The sequence below is a fragment of the Natator depressus genome, chromosome 2 (genome assembly GCF_965152275.1).
Source record: "Natator depressus isolate rNatDep1 chromosome 2, rNatDep2.hap1, whole genome shotgun sequence".
Classification (NCBI taxonomy): domain Eukaryota; kingdom Metazoa; phylum Chordata; order Testudines; family Cheloniidae; genus Natator; species Natator depressus.
The window spans coordinates 156,661,602-156,680,459 of NC_134235.1; positions in this window are offsets into that span (position 1 = coordinate 156,661,602).

Below are 18,858 nucleotides of genomic sequence, written 5' to 3' on the forward strand. Positions count from 1 at the left end.
ACACTTAAATTTCACAGCAGAGCCATCAAGAGTCCCATTTGCCTTGTTCTTAGAGCTATGAGGTAAATCTGGGGGCATGAAAGATGGATGCTGTCCTACATATGATGCTTTTGATCGGCCAAGAGATGGATACATTATTGAGCAAGGGATAATGTCAATATTCAGGGCCCAATACAAAGCCTGTTGAAGGTAATGGAAAGACTCCCATTGACTTCAATGAGCATGGGATCAGGCCCTTAAAGAGATGCATTTGCTGGCTAAAGATGGTGACAGCTGGACGACAAAGGAGCAGATGGCCTCTCGGGATCCACGTGAGGACCACTTTACTTCCAGCGGGAAAAGAGGAATAACTGCCTCAGAATCACAGTCCTCACCTGCTTGGGACCCTACAGTCTGAGAGTTGTGTGTAGAGAGGGTGCAGGCCAGGGCCAATATTTGGCAGATATGTGTAGTCCCCTGCACCACTGAGAGAAACATTCCACAAAGTCATTACAGCCTAGGGCTATAATAACTCTTCTGCAGAGCCCCCTGTCCCTAGGCTATCCCCCTTAAAGGGTTTTGGTGAGTTTCAAGGGCAACCACAGGGCAGTCCCTGTCAGTGTAGCACTGATGTAAATTATCCAGTCTTCCTGTGGGATTCTCTTAGCTTTGAGGAGTGGATTTAGCCCCTGAATTGCTTCTTCAATGGGAGAAGGGCAGTCCTATCCCAATGCCAACTCAGAGGAAATTCTGCAAGGGGAACCGCAAAAATATTCCTCCCTCTCACCCCACCCTCACCCCAGGACTCCTGTGGATAGTGTCAATCAGAACCCCAATGTGTTCTGCTGTGTGGATTATACAATTCCATTATTGTAATGATGTAACAGTGGAGACTGAGGCCCTGCCTTCCCCAGTAGATGACTCTCTTAAGACCAAGGATTTTAAACTATGTACTTTTACAAACAGTTCTGTTCTTTAGTGTCTTATTTCTAAGCAGCACCACGTCTGCTTAGAAGGTCAGTGAACCTTATTGAATCTTTTGACAAACTTGGTCTTTCACGTTTCTAATAAAACATGAAGCCAGGTGAGATTTGTGGGGCTTCATGTTTCACTGGGAAACTTTCACACAGCTCTAAATGTACAGTGGAAGTGAAAATTAATTCACACAAGTCAGGTTCCCACGGCAACATTAATGCCTCCTGCTTGCATACATGCATTACAACAGGGTCTTTCATTTTGAATGCACTCAACTAGGCCATGTAGCATACTGTTTAGCAAATAATACAATATAGTACACAATGGAGATTTGCTGTTTCTGTAAATGTAGATGTACTTGCAGCATTTAATATTTTTTACATATTATCCTACAATGAAAGTCCCTGCAGAGGCCCAGTTTTCAAAGGTTGGTGCCTTAAGTTTCACCTGCAAAATGTGAGTTGTGGTGTGTGTGTGGGGGGGGGGGGGGTAAAGGAGGTATAAGCAATCACTGAATTCCGTGTAGAAAACATGCAGTTGTACATGTAGACCAGGAGTCTGCAAAGCAGTTAAATGCATGGCACAAATACTGGAGCAAAAGGAAATCTGAGCACCATCAGTCTCACAGTGCTTGGAAACAACTTTGCAGCAGCTAGTCTAGCTAACTGATTGATGAATTCCTCTGTGCTTCTTCCACACGCTGCCTTAGGGTGGAGTGCTGTGAGGTCCCTGGTCTGCCCTCCTTCCTCAGCCTGCTTTACTTGCCCCCTGAATATTCTACTGAGGGAGCCCACGCAGAGCCAGGCTTCACTCCACATGGGGCCTGTGCAACCCCTCCAAATCTTGAGTCTCCCCTCCGCCTTGCTGAACAGAATCACAACAGTTCTGTCCTGGGGGAAGATCCACAGTCACAGAGCCAGAACAGGATCTGTGTGTGCAGCTGCATGCAGATATTTTACATGGGCAGTTATTGATTTGCATCCACCCATGCATGTTTTAACAAATTTGGTTCTGTGTGTCTTGTCTTTGATTAAAACCCCAGCCTTAGCAATGTTTTCGCATATGGTCTGTTGTTATAATCTCTTACCTGTATAAGTAGTTTCACCAAAGTTAATGAGCCTCCGTCAGTAAGCAGAGATTTCTTGCATGAGTAAAGATTTTTTTTATTTTATTTTTTTTAGTTAACAGTACATTTAATGGGGAATGTCTTGTCAAATTCCCTTATCATTTGGAAAATAATAATGTTGCTAGGCATCCTTATTAGAGAAATGGACTGAGCAATAGAATGGTATACTGTCTGCAGAGAAGACCAATATATGCAACTTGTATAGTTGATTCACTCAGATTGAAAGCGTAGTTAGCAGTAAGGAATACTGTTAGAACAATAAGTTCGAGCAAATAGAAACACAGGGTAAAACTTTCAAAAATGCCTAGCTCCCATTTTCAAAAACGACGAGGTGACTGCCACTTTTGAAAACAGGAGTCAGGCTCATAAGTCACTTTTGAAAATTTTAACCCCTGTTAATATGGAGAAGATGACATTTTCTTCATAGTTTTAATCAGCTTTCCATTAGAAGCCCAGTCTTTGCCCCCATTCCATATACAATGCTCAGGAATGGTCCTATCTACATCAAATGTCAAACATCCTGGTTTGTGATGAGAGAAGACTATTATGAGGAAAACGTGAAAAGCTGTCTGAAATATGGGAGTCTGAAAGACTTGGCTTAGTGTCTAGACCTAGAAACTTAAGTTATGGTTACAATTCAAAATCCCCCAAGCCTTGCAAGTATTGAAGTAGAGAGTTAAGATACTCAAGTGACCTTAACTCTGTCCTATATCCCTGCCACTCTGTGCATCTTCCACATAAGGTAGATGCAAGTGTATGATAAATACTAGAGCTAGTTGACATCTCAAACTCTTGTATGCCTTGGTGGCTTGGCTACTAACACTGGTGGCTAGGGGCATCTTAAACCTCATATACTTTGGTGGTTTGCCTATGGAGCTTAAGAAGTCTGCAGCCTACACCTGAGGACACTTTAACAGCGTCCAAGATCATTTCTGTTGCAGAGTAGGTGTAGCTGAATTGTGAATATGCAGAGTTTTAAGATGTGCACAGGCGAATCTGTCCAATGTGAATAGTAAGAGGCTAATATGGTAGTAAAACTTCCATTGATTAGCCTGAGGTAACTATATTGGTACATTTCTCTCCACTATGCCAGTCTCGTCCACTTAATTGTCAGTATCTCACAAAAATGTCTCAGTGCTTTTTTCCATGCTGCCCCTTACACATGTAGTGCCTTCTCTGAACTGACCCGTAAGATGCTCTCCTCAAGACTTTCCTTTGCTGACACCTTTAAGACAGATAGTGATGGCTAGGCTTAAAGTCACACAAAAAGAGCTGACACTTACTGTGTGTATTTATAAGAATGAAGAACAATTGCAGATGTAGGTAAGTGTTTGATTATATTCCTCTCCCTATACCTGTTGTATATCACATGTCTTCTCAGATTACAGCCCCTGACCTGGAGATTCTATGTCTTTATTTGATTGTATGGCATCTGATTGCAGCATCTATATCCTACAGTAATATAAATATTAAGATTGGATGTGAACTGAATGTTATGTGTTGTGTCTATGAAGTGGTGAGATGTTAATGTTGCTGCCTTTTCAACGGAGGGTGAATTAGTATATGATGTGTAAGTGGCACATACAATCTGATTATCTGAGGCATCATGTTTAGTAGAGTATAGCACAATAGAATAGGGATATGCATTGAATACATGCCAGGGGTGGCCAACCTGTGGCTCCGGAGCCACATGTGGCTCTACAGAAGTTAATATGCGGCTCCTTGTATAGGCACCGACTCCAGGGCTGGAGCTACAGGCGCCGACTTTCCAGTGTGCTGGAGGGTGCTCACTGCTCAACCCCTGGCTCTGCCACAGGCCCTGCCCCCACTCCACCCCTTACCAGCCCCTCCCTTGAGCCTGCAGTTCCCTCGCTCTCCCCCCTGAGCCTCCTGCATGCCATGAAACAGCTGATTGGGAGGTTTTGGGAGGGTAGAGGAGGGGAGGCGCTGATCGGCAGGGGTGGGAGGCTCTGGGAGCGGAGGGTGGGGTGCTGATGCGGGGGCTGCTGACCTATTACTGTGGCTCTTTGGCAATGTACATTGATAAATTTTGGCTCCTTCTCAGGCTCAGGTTGGCCACCCCTGATATATGCTGTGTGCCAGCATAAGTTTATTTCAAGAATCTGAGTGGAGGTTGGATTGGGATACAGGGCAACATTAAAGTTGTATGCGGGAGCTTACGGCTGCATCTCTTGCTTTCTAACCTTTTGATTTTTTAAAAGGTTTTACCTTAATTTAAAGTTTCCCAAACTTTTCAATACCTGTTTTTTCTAAAAATGTAATATTTTTAAAGGTTATTTCTCCTTAACTTTTAGTTACAACCTTAACACTCATTTAAGAATTTATTTTTGGTCTGGAAATTTAATAAACAGAGCTAGGAAAATCTACTACCAGTTCATTGAAATTCTCGGATATTCCTACTGATAGTAAGATAAGCACTCTCCTAATTACAACCAAAGGGAAATCGATGAGCAACTGTGGGACATATTGCTTAGGTAGTGAGAATCAATGAAATATGCAAATAAATATTTCATTGGAATGACCTGAAACCAGGCACATGTGAGTGTGTGCCTAAAGGACTTGCTAAGAAACTGAAGGACAAGTTGTTGGACCATATATATTGACAGCTATCTTTATGTTGCAACAGCTGCAGTGCCAAGTACATCAGCAAAACAAAAAATACACAACCAGATCAATGGACATAAATAATGCTGTTTCTTAGATGCATTTTTGAAAGTTAGACCATAAACTTTACTGTAGCTGGACCAATTGTCAAGGGGGAAAGAATAGTTGAGACGTTATGTTAATATTAATAAATTAATAACTTGTCTGTCTGAACATGTCAGAAGCCAAAGCTGGCAACATTCTGAAAATAGCAAATAATATGATGGCCAGAAAAATCTCACCAGGAAACCAACCCCGCATTAGCATTGGGATGGTTTGTGCTCCCTGCACACACACACACACAAAGTGAGAGCATGTGTGTGTGTGTGTACACACCATAATAGTTGACCAAACATCACAGACATAAGCAACAGACATTAGAGAAACAGCAAACAAAACAAAAACTAGACAAGGCATTGTCTGTAAAAACAAGACTGTGAAGTATGAAAGGCCTATACGTTGTTTTAAACCCTGATCCTGCACCTCTACAGAGGATCAGGATCTGTGCACCAGTACAGCATCCCCCTGATGGGTCAGGAAAATATACGTACACTAACATAGCAACAATTGTGAATTCCATTGCTTTACTTAGTTTTCAGATATAAAAAGGTATACACATTTAAATTAATTGAAAAATTGTATTGATCATTTCACAGCAGCACACATCTTAGATGAGGATCTTGAGATATAGTATGCCATCTTGAGTTACGGTAGGTTATGAACATACATAATTGAACGTAGGTTGGTCTAATTAAAGGCTCAGATCTCAACCCTCTCTTTTGACTCTATTCCTTAATTAGTAATGCCAAATTACATAATTGTTCAATATGAACATATACAATTCATATTATTTTTCACTCGCTTTCCTTTCTCTAGTGCTCTGTAATCAGGGTTTTCCCATATTCTGATGATGATTCACCTCAGTTACAAATGATCTACCTTACCAGAATCTTTCCCTACAGATTTATGTGCCCACCCATCCGAAGGCTATGAATTTAAATACATCAATTTGTTATGTGTAAGGGTTTCTTCATTTAATCCTGGGGATACGTTTGTCCAAGCACCTACAATGAGAATAGATGCTTTGGTCCTTTCTTCAGTATATTTGTTCTGTGGGTTTCTGTTCCACTTCCTGAGTGAAACACATTACCCTTCTGACTCTTCTATCCCCAGGCACAAAATGTATCAAATTCTATTCTTATTTAGAAATCAACGAGGGTTTCATGGGTGCATTAGGTATCAGGGATAGACACTTTATAAATGAATTAAACTTAGATTTCAGTTAATCTCCCCAAGAAACAGATTCCCTCAGTACAGCAGTGTTGTATCTGCTCTGTGCAGCTAAAGTGCTCACACATCTTTGGAGAGGCACTGGCTTCCAGAGATCCCTAAAAGAAAGCAGACAGGCTCTTCCACAGTCACTTCTTTCAGGTGAGGCAGTAAACTCCATTGTCCCTAGCAGTCAGTCCAGCTCAGGCACAGGGCCATGAAGTGATACCAAATAGGCAGAAGATTTGTGGAGAGCACCACTTCACTAGAGGCAGTTAATGTTTCATGAATGAATATTGTAAACGTGACTGTCAGCAATGAGAGGCACAAATCTTCCAGCTTGTCTAGGGCAGCAAAACTCTTGTGTTACTTCTGTTCAAATTCCTGACTGGTGTGTGTGTATGTGTACAACTGCCTCTGTATGCCAGGTATGCCAGACTTCTTGACTCCCTTTACTAGCCGAGTTAGTCACGGTTCCCTTGGTTCACTGGATCTAAGGTGGTTTATGCTTCTGGGCCTGAGGTCTGTTCTTGATGCTGTAGGCTGCGGCTAGGCACTGAGAATCAGAATGCCTGGGCATGTAGTGTGTGTACCCATGGATCATCATAATGGTTTCTCACAGACAGGCCTGTGCTCATCAGACATCTCTTGCAAAGAGGCCAACCTCTATCATCCATCACAGGTGCTATAACTAGCTCATTTTGCTTGGGAATATGTGTTTTATAGTAGCTTTGAAAATATGACTGGGTTTAAAATAAGTGGTACAGAAAATGGTGACTTAGAATTGGTTTGAAAGTTGATTTTTTAGGGGAGATTGGAATAAAGGTTCTATCTATCCAGTCTCCGTATTTATAATTACTATTCACCATGGGATCTGGGTAGCTAAGACAGAGTTAAAATCTTTCCTTAGTCAGCCAAAAATAAAAAGGCAGCAAGCAAGTGACAAAACAGGAAGGCAAGTAATGGGAGAAAGTGGCATCAGGTCTAGAGAAAAGCTCTATATAAGTTTTGAAAACTTGTCTCTCTTTCACCAACAGAAGTTGGTCCAATAGAAGATATTACCTCACCCACCTTGTCTCTCTAATATTCTGGGACCAACACAGTTGCAACAACCTTGCATTCTTCATCTCAGTAAGAAATTAAAAGGGGCCCATGAGGCTCAGAATGAAAGCAAATGCAAACAAATCCCTCTTCCCAGGGTAGCCTTGTATCTCTGTGAGGTGATGCTATTTCGCCTTCTGGTTCTGCCACCTCATGAGTCTAAATTGTCCATGAAGGATGCTCCTGAGCAGAGCTAAGTAAAGTTTTTGGATGGAAACTCTTTTTTGATGGAAAATTCAGATTTGGTGACATCGAAACATTTTATCAGTTTGTTTGGTTTTGTCAAGTTCTTTAGGCCAAAAAAAAAAAAAAAAAAGAAAAGCCTTAAGAAAAAAAAAAAAAGGAAAAAACTAAATGTTTAGTTTTGGCATTTTTCTAAACAGCCATTTCAAACCAAAAAATAAAAACTTTTTTCATTTCAAAACATCCTTTCCTTTTATTTTTAAAAAATTGTTTTAAAATGATTGAAGTCAAAATGAAACATTTTATTCAACCTGAAATGATTTTTTTCCTGACTTCTCAATTTGCTTAAATTTTTGAAAAATTTCAATTTGGGGTTAACACAAAACAAATTTGTTTTGGAGTTTTTGGAATTGCTAGAGAGCCAAAAAATCCATTATCCGCACAGCTCTGCTCTGGAGATGTTGAATGTCACTCTTCCAGACTGTCACCTGCTTGTGAGAGATTTGTACTGCAATGTCCATCAGCCATTTAATCTTTAATTAATCTCATGGTGATTTGGGGCTCCCACATGACGCCCAGAGATTGATTGACACAGACTTGGCTGAGCTGGAGGCTGTGTGTGTGTATGTTTTGTACTTCGGTTATTTTATTCATTTAAATTTGCCTTGGGATGTGGGGTTCATGGCTCATAAACATCCCCAAACTGAGGATTTCATTTAATAATTCTTCTGTTCATGGTTAACATTTTGTCATGAAAAGCTGTGTTTGTGTTCAGAAATGGCAATGTTTCTTGGACAAATTTGTGAGAACTCGCAAAACAAATTTTTATTTTGCAATGCTTGTGAAATGAAAAATGTATATTTTCTCAGATCTCTTCAAAAGTGATTGAAACAGAGAAAGTGAGACTATACCACACTGTAAATTCTCTATCGATAGGAAAGAATACAGCTGGAACAAGTGCCAGAACACCAGATTCTCTTTATAAAATTATCTTGCACAATGCTAAGTAACTAGTAAGTACAGAGGGAGGCTATTATAATATTTTCATGTAAAACTATGTGCTGCCTTTCACTTCATGTAATGTTTCCCTCTGACCCCCCCTTCTGACCATATGTGAAATCTGTATGTAAGTTCATGTACATCCAAACCCTGCCCAGCTTCATGCTGGGATGCTTTAAGATTTTTGGTGATAACTGAAGTGCAGACAGAACTAGGGTGACCAGAAGTCACGATTTTATAGGGACAGTCCTGATTTTTGGGTCTTTTTCTTATAGAGGTTCCTGTTACCTGCCAACCCGTCCCGATTTTTCACACTTGCTGTCTGGTAACCCTAGACAGAACCTGGAAGATTTCCATAAAAAGGGGAGATGCTACTCTATTCCATGATTTAGAAAGAAAGACCTAGAGAGACCAAGTGGGTGAGGTAATATCTTTTATTAGACCAACTCCTGTTGGTGAGAGAAACAAGATTCTTCATTGTGATGGAGTGTCTACCTCACACAAGGCTTGAAAGGGTTAAGGTGGACAGGTAGACCAACTAACTCCCCAAGCTGCACCTGGAGGAGAAGCCAGGGAGCAGGGATTGATTAAATGAGGCTCAGCTGGGCAGGATCAGGAGGGGCCTGTATAAAGCCAGGTAAATGGCAGGGGGGAAGTCTGCAGTTGCTCCCTGGGAGAAGGGAGGTGTGTTAGGACTATAGAGGTAGTCCACAGTTACTCCCTGGGAGGAGGGAGTTGGGAGGCTGACAAACTCAGAGATGGGGCAAGCCAGGAACGTAGGAGAAGGCTTAGGGGAAAAGCAGCAAGGAATAGGATTGCAGACCTTGGCTGCTGATTAAAGGGTCCCTGAGCAGGAACTCAGAGTAGAGGGTGGGCCTGGACTCCCCTACCAGCCACTGGGGCTGTGGCACATACCAGGCAGAGGACAGGATGGAACCACATATGGTGACCTGGCCAGAGGCCAAGTCATGAAGAAGAGGCTGCAGTTCTTAGAGTGAGAGGGGTGCACAGGATGGGAGAGTCACAGCCAGAGGAGGGCGCAATGCCTGGCTGGAGCTAAACCCCTGGATGGCCAGGAGAAGGTACCACTAGTGGTGAGTGGATCCCATGACACTCACCAACAGAAGTTGGTCCAATAAAAGATATTACCTCACCCACCTTGGCTCTCTAATATCCTGGGACCTACATGGCTACAACTATGCTACATACAGAAAAAGGCCTAAGCATTTATCAGGTTGTGACAAGTAAGTCCATCTTGTGCTGGGTTTCATGCTAATGAAATGACACTACATTTATCTGAATAACATTTTTGCTGTTGGTGTTTGGAATTGAGCTAGCCTCCAAACTGCCTATTGGGAACTGCCTCATTAACATGCTAATCAAACCTTGCCTTGAGATGGTGTTTAGACTCATTAAAAATGTAGAGGAGCAACGCATGATGAATGTGGTATAGAAGATTGGGGAGAAGGTCTAGAGGAGCAATTCTTCTCTAAGAAGAGAAAATCTGTATCTCAAAGGGGCCTGTTGGCACATGTTATTGACACTTCTTATTTTCTAATACCAGAAGGAAAGAGAAGGGGAAAAGAAATTTTGGTATAGTTTGGATGAAACGAATCTATCCTGATTAAATTATCTACTCAAATGTCAAGGTACATTAGGCAGAGACCTTGTTCAGTGCTGAATATGTTCGTTGACTCAGTGTTAATGAGTAGATATCACTGACATTAGGCAGGATTCATTTGTGTTGGCAGACATCAGCAGTAGGGAAAAGAAGAGCGTATCATCCGATGAAGTGAGCTGTAGCTCACGAAAGCTTATACTCAAATAAATTTGTTAGTCTCTAAGGTGCCACAAGCCCTCCTTTTCTTTTTAACTGAAGAGTGAAGATTACATATGAAGAAGTAATGCTGGCAAGCTGTAACCTGGAGCAACTGGCTGGAGTTGATTCTGGAACAGTGCTGCGAAGTAGAGTTTTTCATAAAATAGAAGGGGAATAGCCAGCTCTACTGTGAAGCAGGGTTGAGCTTAGCACATTGGTGAGACCACATGAAGAAGCCTGCACTGTCTGTCTCTGTAACATTCTTTTATGGCCTCCATCACCATAGTGTCTGAGCCCCTCACAATCTTAATGTATTTGTCCCCAAACCACACGGAGTTAGGGAATTGCTACTATCCCCATTTTGCAGATGGTGAACCAAGGCAGAAAGACTAAGGGCTTGTCTACATTACTTGTATAGCTAAAATGGAAAGTCTCCTTACCCTGCCTAGTGCAGACAGAGCTATACAGGTATCAACAAGAACCAAAATAAGCTACATCGACATAAGACAACTTTATTCCAGTATAACTGCATCCACACTAATGTTTATACTAACATAATTTAGTATTAATAAAAAAATCACTTCCCTTCTGACATAACTACACCAAAGTAACTTTTATAGTGTAGACCAGGTCTGAGTGACTTTCCAAAGGTCAACCAGTAAGTCTGCGACAGAAAAGGAATTGACCCAAAGTCTCCTGAGTCACAGACTAGCACTTTGCATTGGGCCACTCTCCTGCCAGCATTTCTGTACCTGTTTTGTAGAGAAAGCGAACTCCACTTCCTCAGGATATCAGTGAAGTACCTTCCAAATCCCCTAAAAGGGAGATTTTTTTCAAAGGTACAAATGGCAGTCAGATGTCTAGCTCTCATTGAAATTCCATGGGAGTTCGGTGCCTCACTGCCGTTTGTGCCTTTGAAAATCTCTCTCTAAAATCACAACTGTAAAAAAACAAAAACAAAAAAACAACCCCACCGAGGGATAGAGGTGACATGTCAGTAACATAAATACTATTAAATTCTCCATAATGATAGCTTCATGGTTCGCCATTTGTAATGTAAGTAAATTACAGCTATATATATTTTAAAAAATCCACCAAGACTGAGGTTAAATTAGGCCCAAAATAAAGAATGTCCCTCATGATAAGGGACCATTCACTATTCTCTTACCTCTTAAGTCTCTAACAGTAAGAAACTCTGCCTTTGAACACTACTGAAAAACCAGCTGCTTAATAATAGTTAAATAAAAAATATTTGAGACACACTGTGGGTGAGGTAATATCTTTTATTGAACCAACTTCTGTTGGTGACAGAGACCAGCTTTAGAGCTACATAGAAGCTTGAAAAAGAGCTCCGTGTGGATCAAGAGTTTCTCTCTCTCACCCATGGAAGTTGGTCCAGAATAAAAGATATTACCTCACCCACCTTGTCTCGCTAATATCCTGTATCCACATGGTTACAACAACACTGCAAACATACATAAAATATATACAGTTTAAACAGAAAAGAACTTCTCTGACTGATTATAATAGCAGAACAGAAATGAGTGTATGATCTGACGGTGACTCGTACTGCTGGTGTCCAGTTATGTCACTTTATAGTAAGACAATTGCCATCAAGGCCTGTTTTTTTATTTTTTAACTGCCTTCCTCTGCTGCAGAGTCTCAGTGACCCTCCCTGTGCCAGTGAAGGGATGGATACAGATCCTTGCGGAGTCCATTCATGTCCGTCAATGAGTCAGCTACAGGGCTGTGCTAGAAACCGGCCACAAGGCCACTTAGTCTCCTAACTGCCTCTTAAACCCTTCCAGTTTTTACCAGCACAGAAGCAGGTCACCAGAATTTGCATTTCATTTTATGGAAGGTGTTGTGCTGTAACTAAATCATTGAGCCAACACAAGAATGCCCAACAGTAATTACCAATTTCTATCAAATCGAGAGAGGATGCATGGGGACAGATGTTTCTTAACATGTGAACTTCTCAAAATGTGCTGAGCCGAATGGGCTTGTTATCTTGCTGCTAGCAACTCTGAGCCTTGTGTCTTGGTTTCTCTGTTTTCTGTGTTCTTTGCACTACGTACAAAACAGTGAAAACTGAGGCTCTGAATCATGAACAGGCTGAAAGAGGGTTATTTCTGTCAGCGACACTTATGTTCTTGTTTTAAAACTAAGTACACCCAAACCTAGCCAAATTTTGATTTAATATCTTATTTTCTTTAGTATGTCTAAATATTATATTAAAATACATGAATGCAGACTATACTGTTATCTGAATTCCATACATACCAATTAAAATAAAATAACTATGTAATAGAGTAACAGTCTATGTACACACCAGTTAAACAATTGAAATAAGAAAGCATAAAATGGAAGTGTCTTAGAAAAGGTTTAAATTTGGATCTGGGATGAGGCAGCTGTCTAAAGGGAATGAATTCCACTGCTTAGAGGCAATCATAACAAAAGCTGAATCAGCAACTAACCTCCTTTTCAATGGTGAAAACTGTAAATAGTGGTCTTGGGACACACACTTACATATCCGAATGAAGGTCAGGGAGAAAGAGGTCTCAGGCAGAGCCAAGTCCCTCCCTATTAAGCATAAAATCAGCCAATATGAAGAATTAAGGGGAGTGTAATATAATCATGGCTGTTCTAGTCACTGGGCAGGCATGCTGCTGTGTTCTGCACCAGTTGCAGTGGTAGACATGCCCTTTGGAAGACCGTCTAAAAGAAAGTTACATGAAATGAAGGAGATATTTAATGGTTCCACATTAAGAACAGCCACACTGGGTCAGACCAAAGATCCATCTAGCCCAGTATCCTGTCTTCCGAGAGTGGTCAATGCCAGGTGCCCCAGAGGGAATGAACAGAACAGGTCATCATCAAGTGATCCGTCGGGTCGCCCATTCCTAGCTTCTGGCATTAAAAGTAACTCTTTTCGTATCTATAATGCAGGTGTGTATTAAAAAAAAAACATTTCTAGGTATAGAAGACGGATTATAACAGCTACAAAGCAGTCATTATATTACAGGGCATCAATAATCTACCTTTTTTAAAAAAAACACCATAACTATATACGTCCATAATCCAGCCTTTCAGTTAAAAAGACAAACCAAAACGGTACATTGTCCTTTTTAAAATAGGCTGTGGTGGTGTATTAGGCCAGCCCTTGTGTACTTCCTTAACATCATGGGTCTGATACCAGCAACACAGGAACAAGTTAGCATTTAGACTGGGAGCCCAGCCTTATCTTACCTTGCTGGAATTTCAGAGTTCTGACTTAAGTGGTTAATGCTGTGTGCCACATATGCCAGGCCTCCATGCAGAACACTTAGATTCTGTGACATAGCCCCTTGGTTTCTGCAACATGGGGTACTGAATTCAGCAGCAGTCTCAAAATATTACAGCATCTCCAGATAAATTATTAAATGGAGCCTCTTGCTGGATTAGAGAGAGAACTGACCTGTGCAATCAGTGAGTTTTCCTTGTTGATTACTGTGAGATTAAGTTACATTTATTTTACACTGAACAATTGAAGATTTAGGAACAATGTATTTTAAGAACAATTGTATTGGTGGTACATTACTTTGTATTGCAAACTTTATTTTATTTTTTGTGGAGAGAGTGGGGGAGGCTACCGACTTTGGTAACAGGGTAGGGGACAGTAGGACTTTTGGCAGCTAGAAAGTTTTGGAGGTGGGATGGGCGTTGGCACACAGGAGATAATTGTGGCTTTTGGTAATGGGGACATGATGCATCTTCTCTTTCCCTTCTTGTAGTGGGCAGAATTGGAGATTGCTTTAGTGGGGATGGTAAACTCCTATTTCCCCAACTCAGCAATGCTTGATAGCATCCTCAAATTTGCTGCTGCTCCAGTAATGATAGATAATGTATGATGAAGCAACATGATTCTGCTAAAACAATGCTGGTAAAATAGGTGACAGTACATATGGCAGCGCTAGAATCATTAGGCTTCAGAGTTAGCTCCCCACTGTGATGAAAGGGGACAGTCATGCATCAAAGCTAATGTTTTGGGCTGGCTGCAGACTCGGGCAGACATTGCTACATCAGTTACACTTGCTTCACAGTTAGTAGGTTTTCCTCACAATAAAGGCTAGAAAGGTGTGGGGGGGGCGGGGCGGACGACTGTTAAAATTACATTACATTTTGTTGCCCGATTCTGTGAGGGATAATTAGCTCTGTTGGTATCTTGACCAAGCGGCATACTCTATTTTGAAAGTGCAGGCTGTAGTCTTCTCTGTTTGCTTTTGTCTCCATGCTGGACTGAAATTCCAAGGGGTAGTGATACAGGGCTGGCAACAGAGGGTCAGTAGAGGGATGATCCTCCATTCAAATACAAATGCCTAGACAATAGACTGCCTTCCACAGAGGGTCAATAGAGGGATGATCCTCTATTCAAATACAAATGCCTAGACAATAGACTGCCTTCCACCCAGGACAAATGGTTTGTCAGGGGAGAGGTTGCCTAGTAATGAAGTCACCTGGTAAAAATCTAGGATCCCTTGAGGAGGCTAATCTGGGAGTCACCTGACAGGGACCGGAAAGATATAAAAGCACAGGAGCTGCTCTGTTTGGTGTCTGTGACCGTTTTCAGCTGCTCAGGTAGAGTGCAGCTGCTATAGGAGTCTGATGAGGTGTGGGGGGGACCCTGCACACCTGAACTGAGAGCGTCATCCAAGGACTCCCAACTGAAGGGTGAGCTAGGATGAAGGGCATTGCATTCAGGATGTTTGCTGAGTACAGATCATACAGTAAACTCTTTGTGGATTTTGCATGCATAAGTAAATGGTATTTTAGAATGCTGTGCAAAGTAAGTCTGTATGTGGTAGGTGCTACACCATGCGCCCTTTGAAGAGGTAAACTGTGGGCCCAGAATGCTCACATGGCTGGAGTTCTAGGAGAAGGTTTGTTTAAACTATGGAGGTGTCTAAGGGACTGAGCAGTGGACTGCCTGGTTACAGCTCTTGAGAGCGGGGGTGCTAGATAGAGGGTCTGCACCCTGACAGCGTTCTTTAAGGCCCCAAGGTGGGAACAGTTCTGTTCAGACTCCGGAGGATTTAAACACTTGGATGTCCCCCACAGCAATCAAGTGAGTGGTCAAAAGGGAGTGCTCACGAGTGTCACAGACCTGTGACAACTATTCAGCGATATTTCTCCAGCATAACAAACAGCTGTCCAGTGTTTCTGATTCTATTCTGCAAGCTTTTTGGGGTTTGCTCCTGTAGAACTATTTGTACACTCAGACATTGTACACTCCTTCCTATTTTGGTGTTTGTCTGTCGTATTCAGAATTGTACATTAGTACAAAGTTAAATTAGTTTTTTTGTTTTTGTTTCTTATTCTGCTCCAATACTTACTTTTATTGTTACTCAGATTCAATTTGCAAGGAAATTTGCAGACTAATGCACCAAAAAAAAACCAACCACCAAAAAACCCCATCTCCTGCGGTGATGGGAAGCAAGTATTGGACCCAAGCAGCTTTTCGTCCTAGGTCTTTCCAGTAGACGAGCTAGGCAATATAAGATCCCTCTTCTCAGGTTTCTTTTTATTGCAGGTGGTGGTGTTATATATGGGATTCCTTGTGTCTGCTCCCAAGGGGACCTATAGGAAACTAGCACAGAGAGGGAAATATGCATGGTGTCTCTAAAGAGAAATACATTAGCAGTGGGGATCTCAACAAGGCAAAGCCTTGAGATTCCTGCACCCCCTTCCCTATGATACTACTTTCTATGGGATAAATGGAGGGCTGATGCACTAGAGCAGAGCCTGCTGATTCAGCGTGGCTGCCATGCCTCAGACTTCTTGCCACATACTGAAGGAGGTTGCCTACTTTTTCATTGCTCTGTTGCATAGACATTGCTCAGAGCTTGGTTCTAGTGCACAGCCTCTGTCTTAAGCAACGCTTGCTTGGGTCTCTCGTGGTTCCATTTGTTCCCTGGTGTGACTGATTTGTATTCCCACAAACTTCCTGCTGGCTGTGCTTTCCCATTTCAATGTGATGCTCAAGTGGCTTTGTAGTTTTCCCAGCCACATGCTGCAAGAAAACTCTTGGAGGCAACCAAAACTGGCCAGGGATTTTGCCCTCTCTTCCATGGGTTGACTTTGAGGGACGTATATGTCAACGGGTGCCATTAAGGGCCTACCTTCCTTGACAATGCATATTTATTGGTTTTAAAGCAGCCCCTCCTGCCCTAAAGCAGCCAATTTGCCTGTCCGCAGAGATCCTAAAGCCTTTTCTGCACCAGCAATGTTTTGTAAAAGCCTCCCACCATTGCAATTCCGCCAGCATAACTCCAGGGCTAATATAAAGAGGCTGGCAGGGGCACTGGAATTTTTTTTTCTTACCAGATCTGTAAGGTCCAGATGACTAGCTGGTTAAAAAGCCAGTTTCCAGATGGGGAGGCAGCAGGGGTCCGGGGCGATAGGGGGTATGGCTGGGGGGACTGGGAGGCAGTGAGGACCAGGGGCATCAAAATATAAGTTTGCCCAGGGCGCTATTTTCTCGAGGGCCAGCTCTGCCTGCTTGATCGGAGCAAATAGTTGGTAACGCACCACACTGGAGCTACTTTAGTGGCTCCATTCTTTTCTGGCAGAATTTAGACTAACTTTAAAAAAAAATCACTCTTCAGGTTGCAATTATTACCTGTCCGCTGCGAATCGATGCCAGGCTGCTTCACTGAGTTTGTAGAAAGACAGAAAAATTAGAGCTCTGAGAGGTATATTCATCTGAACTGTTTGTCAACATTTCAGTGGATGCTGGGGTTATTGGTTAACATCCAATCAAGGGCTCGATCCAGGAGGTGTTGAGCATCCTGATCTCAATCCAATGAAGCACTTAAACAAGTACTTAATTTCTTAAACATGCAAGTAGTCCCATTAATATCAAAACACCTACTCATTTATAGTAATAATAATAATAATGTATTTGTATTGGGGCCGTGCTTAGAGTTCCCAGTCACTGACTGGCTACTTCTCAGAAATCTTGCACAGGAAGAAGCAGCAAGATCTAGACATCCCAGGATGTGTGGGTCTAGAGTGAAGGCAGAGTGTCAAAGTTAAGTATGTACTGAGGTGCTCTACTGAATCGGGGTCAGAGTTCTCAGCACCTGGCAGGATTGAATCCCAATTAGTGGAAATACCTAACTTCTGGTGTTCTGTGGGCAGAGATTTTTTAGTGTGCCAGCCCAGACCCTTGTCTAACATTAGTTCCCTTTCAGCTGGAGAGACAGCACTACAATATAAAATGGACAGTTTGATAGCACAGGAAAAGAGAGATCAGTGCTACTTGAGAAAACCCTGCTAGCCAGCCATGTCTCAGCTGTTCATTTACTGTATAGGTGAAACTATTCCAAAATAGTATCCGCTTCCTAATCACCATTATTAGACTGGTTCCCTTCCCCCACCATTTATGCAGTCATTTGAAGAGCCATAGAGTAAACATTTATCCACTTTACTGTCTCTCTTTCTACCCTTCAATGACTCTTTGGGCATATGATTTGAAGTATATTTTCATTGTGGCACAACACTACAGCCAGCTATAAAATACAGCAATAATGGGATCTCTGCACTCAAATTCCATGCACCACTTTTGAAAATACACTTCATATTCTGTGACTAAATCATTTCCTGGATGTCTCATACAGAGCATTCTCTCTGTTGTCATGGGTCTGGAGACTGTAGTCAACCTGGCAATGATGGGATTCATCATGTATCGATACTACAGATAGGCATAGGCCCCAAAGTTCAGATCCAGATGACAACTTCCTAAGGTTTTGATTCAGCCCAGTAGAGGTATAAGGTTAGCTGTGAATTTTAGATTGGGTCTGAATCTATGCCCACATTTTCTAAATTTCAATCCTTGCGTTAAAATCTGGGCCATCCCTAACTGATAAATAATTGAAAAACAACCCCCCCAAACATTACTTCAAACCCCTTTGCCTTCCCATTGTAAAAGTCTGGCTCAATAATAGACTATTATAGTCAACATTTAAATACAATTATGTTTCTGGGAATTGAATCAACCAGGTTGGCCTTTTATTCTGACAAAATGTCTGGATGACTTTCCCCCTCTGTATGTTTGGTAACCTGCACCCTGCCAAAATAGTTATTGCACAGTCATGACAAAAATGAGAACTCAGACATACATTATGGATGAAAAATGGGAACCATTTATACACACACAGTCTCCCTGTCTTCTTCAATAAGTAACAACTTGCCATCATAATGAGCACTTACAGTCAATTATGTTTCCAGGTATTACTATTCTGATAAAGTTAATAGTCCAAAAAAAGACAAAGAAAGTGTCATTTACAGCTGACTGATCTTCAGACTGATTTAAAAGTATCCTTTTAATAATCTCATATAATGGTAGCTCCATGACATCCGCCAGCTACACAATTATGCCGGTGGTGGTGGGGGAATTATCATTATCAGTAGCCAGCAAAAGTAAAAAATTCCATATGCTGATTCTTTCTTCTAGTTCAAGACTGATTGACTCTTATGGACATAAAACACCAGGAAGCCTGAACTATAATTTTAAGTGTTTATGCAAATGGAACAAACACAGTCAAGGAGTTCAGGAAAGGCAAAATATGATAAAGCAATAAAAATATAAATATAGCCAATCCTAAACCAAATAGAAGCAAAACAAAGAGTTAAGTAGGAAGAATCAGAACAATCTCTTAGATAAACAAGAACAATAAGTACTTGTTGGCTTCTGAGAAGTGCA